The following is a 12,494-nucleotide window of genomic DNA, read 5'->3' as shown; positions in this document are numbered from 1 at the left end:
CCACCCTCCTGCTGCTGCAGAGCCCCGCTCCTGCCTGTCCCTCAGGCAGACGCCCCCTACCGGAGGGCCGCGCCTGCATCTCAAGGCCACGCCCCCTCCCGCCCCCGGCTTGCCTCGTGGGTCAATGCTGTGTGCCGGAGCCGGGCAGGGGCCCGTTCCCCCGTCGCTGTCCAGCTGTGGGCGCGTCGGGGGGGCACAGACAGCGCCATGGGTCCCCCTAAAGACGAAACAGACTCCCCGCCCCTGAGTGCAGGCGGCCCTCGGCTGAGAGAAGACATGGAGCAAAACCTGGAGGGGATTGTGCTCTTCTTACAGGTGTAGTGAGTCAGGCTGTGCTACACCCAGAGTTACACTCAGGAGCGTCCATTACAAAGGGGCGGTTTTAGCTGTAGATGCGCCTCTCAAGCTTTTACCTTTCAGTATGAAATTTTCCGTGTTTGCTCAGCCCCTGATTACTTCCTTCCACATTTCATAAGCGTTATTGGAGTTTCCCCTGAGATGTGTTGAGATTTACCTCTACCCCACATAGGCTCACAGTAAATAATCAACAGGGAAAATGCCGAGCCATGGAATAGAAGTTCCAGAAAACTTTCGGTGGTGGTAAAAATGAATCCAATATCACTTCTGTATTTTTTTTAATCTTCAGTATTATTTAAGTTGTGTTCTCTCGTTTTGTGTCTTTCTCGTGCAGTTTAAAGGAAGGGGTCATACGTTAGGATTTTTGTAAGTTGAAAGCTATAGTTCCTATAATCTGTGTGAGTAAGTGGTAAACAATGCTTGCTATTTTAGGGAAGTTTCTGAGTTAGCTAATTCTGACACATGAAGCACCATTTAGAATGGGGTTTAACCATGAGATTTGAACCATATCTGAGCTTTTCCAGGGTAAAGAGGGTTTGGATAGTATGTTGATACACATGCATTTTACAAAGGTGGGTCAGTCTGTGCTGCAAAGTTTGGGTCTAGATGTGGTCCAAATTTCTCCAAAATACAAGTAGTTCATCTGCATCACATTACATATTATAGGTGATTATATTGGATTATTATCATTTAGTGCAGTAGATTTCATTTTTTTGCTGCTAGGATTGTATTTACTGCTTCAGAAACATCTTCCTAATATCTTGGTAGTTATAATAACATTTGTTTTGGCACCTTGTGCAAACATTAGGTATTATGGCAATGTTGCACTGGCCCACAGAGTAATCTCCAATGAGACTTCAACCAGACAAGTCTTCCCTCCCCCCCAAAAAAAAAGGGGGGGAGAGGAATTCTGTTAGCATTTAATGAAAGGCTTCTCTCTTTACATCTTGCATAAAGACTAGCTGCTTAGCCTTCTTCCCAGGTGAACGTCTTCAGAGGTTTCAGAGTAACAGCTGTGTTAATCTGTATTTGCAAAAAGAAAAGGAGTACTTGTGGCACCTTAGAGACTAACCAATTTATTTGAGCATGAGCTTTCGTGAAGTGAGCTGTAGCTCACGAAAGCTCATGCTCAAATAAATTGGTTAGTCTCTAAGGTGCCACAAGTCCTCCTTTTCTCTTCAGAGGTGTTTGCCTCATTAGAGTGTTCTAGAATGCAGTGTAGGGGCTAGTAGCTCCAGGAAAGGGAGGCACTTGAGGCAGCTGTCTGTCTGCATATGTGCAGAGTAGCCTTGTAAAGAGGGGTGAAGAATTATCCAGCAGCCCTTCTCTTGCTCAAGTTTTGAGGGAGGGAGTTGGATAAAACCTTGAGTTCCCCCGTGTCCGAAGCCTGAGGTGAAGATGTTCCTACTGGTATCTCCCCTACTGCCTAAGGAGAAAATGTGAAGAGGCTAAGCCTTCAGAAGGGTATGTAGGAAAGGGAGAGCTGAAAAGCAGGGTGTTTTGTGCAACATGGCCTTGAAGAGAGGACCATAGAGGTACTTTGAACTGATTTATTGCTCTGGGGTGTGGGTATTTGAATTGATTGGCTGCTGTGAGGGAAGTGGATTTGAATTGATTCAACTGTCTGTCCTGTTCTCTCTCCACACATTCACACAATAACCTGATAGGGATGTGCCGGAAGAAGCTTCATGCCTCCTCCCCCTAGTTTAGGAGGAGGGGGAGGGAATTTCTGGCCCTTCGGTAATGGATCCTGCTTGTAGACCTAAATGCTGTCATATCTTGTTTATTATGGTGCTTTTCACATGAGCCAGCAGGGAATAATCAACAGGGAAAATGCCGAGCCATGGAATAGAAGTTCCAGAAAACTTTCGGTGGTGGTAAAAATGAATCCAATATCACTTCTGTATTTTTTTAAATCTTCAGTATTATTTAAGTTGTGTTCCCTCGTTTTGTGTCTTTGTCATGCAATTTAAAGGAAGGGGTCATACGTTAGGATTTTAGTAAGTTGAAAGCTATAGTTCCTATAAAGTTCCTTTTAAAGTGAGTCAAATGGTAGCTGACAGGGACAGGACAGCAAGTACAGAGAAGCCTGTCTCTGCACATTTGAAAGAGACATGCCTCTCCCCAGAGATATTTCCCCTTCCCCACCTGTATGCCCGCCCACCACACTGCAGACTATTTGAGGCATGTGTCTTTTTCCTTGGGAGGCCCTTGTTGCCTCCCTCCAGTGCTGCATTATGCTGTGCATAACCAAATGTCAAACTACCACATAATCCAACAGCAAATACATAGAGTAAGAAAATAACTTTGAGAGATGAAAGTGTTTTGAGCCTACTTTGAAATGGAGTAAAGAATCAACAGCCTGGATGAGCAAGGTTTTACCAAACTAAAATAAAATAAGCCAAAGGCCAAATATTAAGCAATAGCAAAGAAGGATTTCCTTCTGCTGGTATCAATGCCAGTATCTGTCCATCAGGTATCTAGGTAAAATATAAGCCATGTGCTAAATGAAAATATACCATTTATATACCCCAGGTATTGTTATCTTTGTTCTGGTTCTGTCTCTACCCATTCTTTGTGTCATCCGTTCTTCTCTTACATCACCACCCCCAACAAATTGATAGTATACAAATATAATAATGCACTGAAAGGGAAATGCATTAAAACCATAGCAGCTGCTACATCAAGTAGCTGAGGAATTTCCTTAGTATTACCTTTTAAAAAGAAATGATACAGTCTTTACCACTGCCAAAGAGGTTGTGTACAGCAGGACTCGGTTAAAATGAATGGTACAATTCAAATCTTTCGGCTGTTTCAGGCTGTTTGCAGACTTAGGTAGGCATTAGGTAGAAGCATTTTTTTTTAATTAAAGCTGAGTTTCCAATTTCATCATGTGACTCCAGAAGCTGCTTATGACTTAATCTGACCCTGGCCTGTACCCAGATGCTCCTGTCCAGTTTTTACACTGAGCCCATTACAAGGTGGGACAGAACTTTGTGAGTTTAGAGAGTATGATGTGAAGGCTCAAATGCTGTAGACTTGATCAATAAGAATTACATTTGCAATTATATATTACACCTCTGAGTCTCAGTGCCATGGTTTAAGGAGCTCCCTGTAGCAAGGGTTCACAACAGATAACACTTTGCAGGAGGTACCCAGTATCTTGAAGGATCCCTAAGTGGCAGCATGATAAGGGCCTGACAAATAAAGGTAAAAGACAATTTTTAAAAAATATTTAAAGTTTCAAATATGGATCCTGTTCCTTCAAACACTTATACATGTGCTGATCTTTTAAGCATGTGAGTAATCACATTGAAATCAGTTGCTTAAAGTTAAGTGTGTATATAAGTGTTTGCAGGTGGGGACTATAATCCCAAATTTCAGTCAGAGAAAATGTAGCTAGAATTCTCATGGGAAGTAACCGTACAGGCAGGATTATAGAAGAGGTGACTCTATTTTGCATTCCTTGTAAACATCAAGCTCCCATTTGACTTGAGACGATTTTGTTTGAAAAGACTTATGAGGTTTCTTTTTTTTTTTTTAAATGTGCCAAGTGATTTAGCAAAAAATCTACTAGGATTAAGAATGGTTTTATGAAACTTTTTTTTTAGAATTGTTTGTATGAGAACAAGATTTATTTCCTTTTTCAAATTTTAAGCATTCCTCTTTGGTATTGGAAACTGAGACATAACAGTATTTTGTTAGAGAATCAGAAAGTGAAACTGATCAGTCTTGTTCAGGGGTAGGCAACCTATGGCACGCAAGCTGATTTTCAGTGGCACTCACACTGCCCGGGTCCTGGCCACCGGTCTGGGGGGCTCTGCATTTTCATTTAATTTTAAATGAAGTTTCTTAAACATTTTTAAAACCTTATTTACTTTACATAGAGCAATAGTTTAGTTATATATTATAGACTTATAGAAAGAGACCTTCTAAAAACGTTAAAATGTATTACTGGCATGCGAAACCTTAAATTAGAGTGAATAAATGAAGACTCTGCACACCACTTCTGAAAGGTTGCCGACCCCGGGTCTTGTTTCACTGTTAAAGAAATGCAAAGTTCATAAAGTAAATAGATTGCAAAAATAGATGAAAAAATATTTTAAAAATATTTTAATTTTAATAGTCTACAATACTACTAGTAATACATAATAGTGCTCCTTCCTTTCTTTCCCTCCCTCAAAAATGAGAGCTGATGCAGTACCTTAAGGGCCTGATTGGTCTTTGCCCTGCTCCTTGTGTAAACATTATACCAGTGCAAAGTGGGTGTAAAATGCTACCAAATTAGAATGTTAGCATTTTACATTCACTTTCTAATCACTTTGCACTGGTGTAAATAATGGCACAAGGTGCATTTGGTTTTAAATCTTATACCTATCAATAAACCTCTCAATGGAAGAAAAAAGTTTATCTCCATTCCTGCAATGATATTACAAATACTAAGGCCATGTCTACTCTATGGGTGCTGTCGCACCATAGTGTAAATGCTTCCGACAGTAATAAAAGGGGTTTTTCCATCTCTGTAAGTAATCACCTCTCTGAGTGGTGGTAGCTAGGTCAATGGAAGTATTTTTCCATCAACCTAGCCACATCTACACCAGCTGTTGGTCGACATAGTTACAGTGCTCAGAGTGTGAATTTTTCACACCCCTGAGTGCCATAGCAATGTGGTGCTAATTTATAAGTAGATCAGGTCTAATTTTTTTGGGCAGATTTCCAAGTACCAAAATAACTGATAGATTAATGGGCGAAAGAAGCTGAACACGTAGACAAAAGAAAAGTTACTTTTTGAATTCTTTATAATATTCAGGGAGCAACTAACAGGATAGCAAAACCCAAGAGTTTTTAGAAAGTCTAACTCCTTTTAAGCGTCACAACACACCTAAAGGTAATTATGTACTTTATTCATTAGAAAAAGAAAATAAGGGAACATCAACAAATAGTGAAAAGTAATGAGATTCTGTCTGTATTGCTTGGATGGGCTAAAGGGGGAAAGAGAGTCCAGGGGCTTCTTCCCTCTCACTCAGGACTTGTTTTCAGTGAGAGTTAGTGGGCATAAAGCCAGCGTATAAATGTACAGTGCACTAGACTGTTGTGCGTTAAGTTGTCATGTGGACCCTGCTACTGTGCACTAAAAGTTCTGTAGTGTACTTTGATATAAAGAAAACAGCAGTACGTTAAGGTGCACAACCTGAAGCAAATACTCAGCAGCAACCACACAACAGAACCACTAACCCAGGAACCGATCCTTGCAACAAAGCCCGTTGCCAACTGTGTCCACATATCTATTCAGGGGACACCATCATAGGGCCTAATCACATCAGCCACACTATCAGAGGCTCGTTCACCTGCACATCCACCAATGTGATATATGCCATCATGTGCCAGCAATGCCCCTCTGCCATGTACGTTGGTCAGACTGGACAGTCTCTACATAAAAAGAATAAATGGACAGAAATCAGATGTCAAGAATTATAACATTCATAACCCAGTCGGAGAACACTTCAGTCTCTTTGGTCACTCGATTACAGACCTAAAAGTTGCAATTCTTCAACAAAAAAACTTCAAAAACAGACTCCAAGGAGAGACTGCTGAATTGGAATTAATTTGCAAGCTGGATACAATTAACTTAGGTTTGAATAAAGACTGGGAGTGGATGGGTCATTACACAAAGTAAAACTATTTCCCCTTGTTTATTCCCCCACCTCCCACTGTTCCTCAGAGGTTCTTGTCAACTGCTGGAAATGGCCCACCTTGATTATCACTACAAAAGGTTCCCCCCACCCCTCTCCTTCTGGTAATAGCTCACCTTAAGCGATCACTCTTGTTATAGTGTGTATGGTAATAACCATTGTTTCATGTTCTCTATGTATATAAATCTCCCCACTGTATTTTCCACTGAATGCATACGATGAAGTGAGCTGTAGCTCACGAAAGCTTATGCTCAAATTTTTTAGTCTTTAAAGTGCCACAAGTACTCCTTTTCTTTTTAAACAACTTTTAATACACTATAGCAGGGTCCACATGATCAGCTAGTGTGTGACAAGCTAGTGTGTTGGAGATTTACATCCCTGCTTCCCATGCATACAGGCCTGATCTACATCTAAATATTAGATCAATCTAGTTACTTCATTTATGACTGTGAAAAATGTCATTCAGTGTGTGACTTGGTTAGGTTCGCTAAACCCCAACTGTAGACCCAGATAGGCTGAAAAACTCCTTCTGTCAATGCAGGAGGTGTCTATGCTACAGTGGTACAGCTGCAGGGCTGTAACTGGGCTGCTGTAGCTGCTGTGGTATAGATATAGCCTCAGGTCACCCCTCCATTTAACCACAGCACTTAGATACGTTTATAGTGAAAACAAGTAAAAGTTTATTTAACTAAGTATAGAGATTTGAGTGAGAGCAATTAGGAAACAAATGGTTACATATAAAATAAAATCATAAGATGCATTCTAGAGCCTTGACTTAATTTCAGTATATTCTCATATCTCATAAAGTATTGCTCGCCAGTGTTTTCTGGCCAGACAGGCCGTGGTCCCTTGTTTCTGAGACAAGCCACCATTGTCAGGTTATCTCCTAGGTGAGGGCTAGAATCTTGTTCTCTCTCTTCCCTTTTTTTTTTTTTTTAATGCAGTTACAGACTATTGTGTCTTCCCCCAGGAGGTCTCCTGTTCAGAGTCTTATTTTTTGGGTTCCTTTGTCTTTGCAAATTCTCAGGCTCACACCAGGCCAAGACATTAAACACAGGTAGCCTGTGTCCACGGATGTTCATTGTTCTGTAAGTTGATGGATTTATTTCAGAGGCTCACATGGACTCAGATGACAAGCTTTACTTTAACAGTTTTGGAACTTCTTATTTTACGTATCTCTTAAACAATTTTCTGTATAAACATTTTTCAACTATTATGACAACCAGTGAGCCACTGGCTCTTGGTAGAGACCTTACATGCCTCCCTTACGTAAACTTAATATGTGTATATCTGACCCAGGGGATCCCTGAAAAACTCTTTGTATCCCTCTGCCAGGTAGCACCAAGGTGTTCCTGGGTCACGCTTCTGTAACATCATGTGGAGCAACTACTTATAGGATCTAATCCAGAAACAAAATATGCATGAGAAAATTTAATACAAAACTAACTGCAAATGAACAAATGTGGTGGTGGTGGTATTTTTTAAATTTGCATGTTCACAAATAATTTTAAGCAGAAAGGAGGACTACATTCATCAGATAAATTATTTGCAACGAATAACTCAGCCCACCCTGTTAGACTTCTGGAGGCTGTCATCCCTGTGGGGCTTTAAACTCTGGGCCAAGGTCAGCTGTATTCTCCTTCATACAGCTTGCATTACCAATGGGGATTATACTAGACAACAAGTCTTAAATAAGGTTATAGTGGGAAATAAATAACATTTTAGTTAAGACTTACAGTATGAAACAGTTGAAAACACTAGTAATAGAGATCTAACACAGGGCTCAAAATTATCCATGCCACTGGTGTGAAATGGTATTGCCAAATTTTGTAACTTTTTTAAAATTATCACCTTTAGCAGTTTACGTGGGTTGTTCTATTAATCACTTTTCTGTATAAACTTTATTCTCTTATCTTTTCAGAGTTTGCAGCAACAGAGTTTCTTTTGTTTAAGGAAATCCTCTAGCATTCCCACACTACGTAAACATTTGAACTGTAAGTACCCAGTCTTTTAATATTTTTCAACATTTTGGGATTACAAAAAATTGTCTGTATCCTTGGAACACTTTATTTTAACCTAATGTCCTGTGGATCCTGGTGCAACTCTTTCCTTGTAATTCTAATTAGGGGTACCACTGTTTCCATTCCTAGAAGAAGAATTTCAGATTGTGATGAGGTGCTCAGTATTGAAGTGTGTGTGTGTGTGTGTGTGTGTGTAAAAGTAGAAATTCAGTGCACATATATAGCCCCTGTCTTGCATGTGTGCAAATATCAGAGGTTGCATAAACATTGGAGTTTGTACATTCAGAAGTCGGGTGAATGTACGCTTTTGAAAAATCTGTCCCATTAGATACTGTATTCTGCAGACCATACAAACTGGTTAAACTATGAAGGGAAATATTCCCATTGTTTGTTTTGTCTGAGGTTTATTTAGTCTATTATTTAATCTAGCTGAATGCATATTCTGAACAAACAATTTTCTGTGTTTTAGAGAAGCATAGGAAGGATATTTTCCAATGATACAAGGGAGTATCATAGCAATAATAAAATTTCAAACTTATCTAGCCTAGGGGTTCTCAAACTTCATTGCACCGTGACCCCTTCTGACAACGCACATTACTACATGACCCCAAGAGGGGGGACTGAAGCCTGAGCCAACTTGAGCTCTGCTGTCCTGGGGGTGCCAAAGCTGAAGACTAAGGGCTTCAGCCCCAGGCAGGGGGCCTATAACCTGAGCCCCACTGCCCAGGGCTAAAGCCCTGAGGCTTGGGCTTTGGCCCTGAGTGGTGGAGCTTGGGCTTCTGCCCTGGGTGGTAGGGCTCGGGCTTCAGTCCTCGACCCCAGCAAGTCTAAGCCAGCTCTGGCGACCCCATTAAAATGGGGTCATGACCCACTTTGGGGACCCAACCCACAGCTTAAGAACCACTGATCTAGCCCCATTCTTCCCAAATTATTTCATAGATATATAATACTGTATAAACTGTACATACATTAAGGTGTGCAGTGTTATACTAGGATCAACACAGCTACATTAGAGAAACAAGGTGGGTGAGGTAATAGCTTTTATTGGACCAACATCTGTTGGTGAAAGAGACAAGCTTTCAAGCTTACACACAGCTCTTTTTCAGGTCTGGGAAAGGTATTCTTAGGCGTGGTCTAACCTAAAAAGTTAGGTTGTCCCAGCTGTGTTGCTCGTGGATGCGAAAAATTCACATCCTTGAGCAATGTAGTTAAGCTGACCTAATCCCTGTGTAGACAGTGCTAGGTCACCAGAAGAATTTTTCCACTGACCTTGCTATCACCTGTTGGGGAGGTGGATTAGCTATGCTGAAGTGCTGCAGCTGTGCCACTGTAGAGTTTCAAGATTAGACAAGCCCAAAGTGTCACAGCTAAGTACAAGGGTAGAACAGATAAGGGGATACATGTTCAAGAAACTATTCAAGGTGAAGTTGGCAGTTAACACCTCTACAGTTGTAGGACAAAGGAAGGTTAGTAGGTTACAGATTGTTGTAATGAGCCTTAAATCCATGATTTTTTGGTATCTAGCAAAGTTATGAATTTAAGTTCTTAGATTCATCTTTTGAAAATGTTGTTGTGCAGGTTTGAAACCTGCGAGGGTCCTACACATGCCTATCACAACATGTGGTGTACCTCATCCAGTGCACTAAATGCATCAGCAACCTCTATGTAGGTAAAAAAGAGACAATTACTACACTCTCAAATGAACTCACCCAGAAAAATGATAAAAGACAAACACACCGTTATCACCCCATGTGAGTACTTTTTACAAATGAGCACTCCATATTTGACCTCTCTCCTCATCCTCAGAGATAGATATTATGGGATGTCTTGTTCCTAACATGATAGTGCTGCCATCTGCTCCAAAAGCCATCCTCACCTTTGTGCAATGTGGCTGTGAGAGAACCTGTGCAACAAGCAGACGCCAGTGCCGCAGGGAAGATTTGGTATGCGCTAATGCATGTAACTGGGACAGTGGTGAGTGTAGCAACGGAGTATTAAACACAACAGACACGCGCTCTGAGGAAGAGTAGAAATGTTTTAGCTATGTGCGAATTACTGTGACTATTTCTGAGAGTAAATATAGCTTGAAGGGGTGTTGTGTTAGACAATCAGTAGTTCATAGTTGTATGCATGGGTTACATAAGAGTGCATGGTTATACTTTATTCGTACAGTATGGGCAAACAAGACATTCTGCAGCCCTTCTTCTAAGAGTCATTATTGTTGTATAAGCAGTTTACATGTACTGTCATATTCAGTGATAGTAGGGTGATAATTACAGTTGGACTATGTGTGCTTTAGACTTATTCTTCAGCCAAGCAGATAACATCAAAACTGTATGTTTTATAATTAGGGGGTAGGGCCTGTTTCTATGAATTATAGCCCTTTTTGTTCATTTTTTTAAATGGATTTTTTTTGGATTGTATGCCCGATAATGTTTAAACATTACGTGATATAGAAAAACGGCACCACGTTCAGCATCTCCATCTACCCTGGTGCTGACTGCCAGATATGTGCCTAGTGCAGTAGCAATGAAATTTTCTAGCTAACTAGAAACTAAGATTTCTAATTAAGGTTACCCCTTAGTGCCCCAAATGGGTTCAGGCTGGTAGACTAAAACAACAAGAAGGGAACGGGGTAGATGCCCCTTGGTGATAATGGGGTATTGTGAGTATACACATCAGAGGTGCCCTGTAAAATATTTCTTTTGTATTAGGTCTACAGGGCTTCCTAGGCTCAATTTGCATAGCTTTTATCCAACCAGAAAGGAATTTTTCACTGCTTGGGGGGGAGGAGGTGGAAGAGGGGAGAGCATTCCAGTTTTCCTTAAAATTCAAGGTAAACACAATATTTCAAGATTTTGAGAAACCCTGATTTCTCACTGCTTTCACCTGCACAGCTCTGCTGCTAGAACAATTCTCATAATTTTACTGATAGGGTATGAGAAAGTAGTAACCACTTTATTAGAAGTGGAAGGACCTCAGTAAGCAATTATCAAGCATTCAAATCTTTTGTCATGAAAGCTTTCTGAGGAGTACTGTCTGTCAAAACCACTAGAGACTGAGGCATTCTTTAGCAATAATGTGTCTAGGGGCAAAACAGTTTACTTAAAATTATTTAATTCAGTGAATTCAGTCGGTTTCAGACTATTGTCAGCAAATATTGCTTTACTGGTATACGAAAATGAGCAGAGATCCTTTTTGCTGTCTTCTTTCAGTCACAAAGCAACAATTTTGACTTCTAGAGTTTCATTATTTTCTGGTGAGATGATCCAATAAAAGTCCTGTATTGGATACAGAGCTCCATGTACTGATACCTTAATGTAGCGTGTAGTCATGTTGTAAGACGGTTCCACTCTGGAAAACTTCAAGCCCGGGGCAACATTCCTCTAACCAATTAAGAAGTGGTGTTTCATAGCTGTACCCTAAAGGGCAAGTTGAGGCTCATGCATGAATTCTTTATGAGCTTATTGAACCCCCCCCCACACACACACACACTATTGACACTGTTTTAGCTCTAAAGGTTACATTGTGATTTGGACTTCAGCAGCAAGCAAGACTGTATCCCACAACAACTGTGGTGCTAACCTCAGCAGGAGCTGGTGCTTTAACATATCTCTCCTGGGTTTGCAGAATTTCAGAAATAATTTTTAATAACTAATATTAGAATGAGAATAAATTTTATCTGCAGTTTATTTTATAATATGGGCCATGTGTCTAAAGCATTAGATTTACCCCCTTGCTCTTAACTGCCACCAAACCTCATAGCCTTTGTGAGCAATACATAACTTATTTAAAAAAATCTTTACTACTAACCCCCCAAGTAAAACAAAATAAGTCTGCAGATATTCTTTGTCATTTAAAACAATGAACTACTAGTTCACACATCTGTTCCCTTTGTGTTTTCTGAGAAAACAAAAAATAACGGTGTTAACTTATATATCCTCACACTTTTCCTTGACTAATGAGTCATTTTTGACCTATAGTGTATAAAAAAGCCAGAACAGAAAGTCTGTTTTGTACTGTAATGACCTTCTCTGCAGTTCCAGAGGGAAAAAGGCCTGCAGCAGACCTAAAATGAAATCCTTTTTCCCACCAGCACAAAACACAATAAACTTTAATAAGGTCAGACAGCTAGCTAGCTTTTCAAATAGTAGCACAGCTTGGTTTTCAGACCCACAGTTTGTTGCATTCTTCATTTCAATGGATGGCAACAGATGACTGAGAGAATGCAATGAGATGGTTCTTTCAGAAGGTCAGGGATTCAGAAGATAATTTGCTCTCGATCTACAAAAGGCTGGTTTCATTCACAGACATGAATGCTACCAGCTACGAGTTTTGAAGACTCCTTTTCTAAGGCTGTGATGGTCTGTGGTCCATTGCATTTCTAGGACCATTTAGGTGGCAGGTCGTGCTCTAGAGAATT

General features: G+C 40.4%; 1 long non-coding RNA gene across 1 annotated transcript in view; it reads left to right on the top strand.

Moving 5' to 3' along the window:
* The first annotated feature begins 30 nt into the window (after positions 1–30).
* LOC311528952 overlaps positions 31–12,494 on the top strand; it is a 151,882-nt gene continuing 139,418 nt past the window's right edge. The window contains exons 1-2 of the long non-coding RNA XR_014713730.1: positions 31–315; positions 7,972–8,044. This is a non-coding gene — a long non-coding RNA (uncharacterized lncRNA). The remainder of the gene's footprint in view (positions 316–7,971; positions 8,045–12,494) is intronic.

Source organism: Lepidochelys olivacea, assembly GCF_965140295.1.
Source record: "Lepidochelys olivacea isolate rLepOli2 genome assembly, chromosome: 12".
In the NCBI taxonomy this organism is placed as follows: Eukaryota; Metazoa; Chordata; order Testudines; family Cheloniidae; genus Lepidochelys; species Lepidochelys olivacea.
The sequence above is the reverse complement of the archived record's forward strand: the minus strand, read 5'-3'. Positions and strand labels throughout refer to the sequence as shown.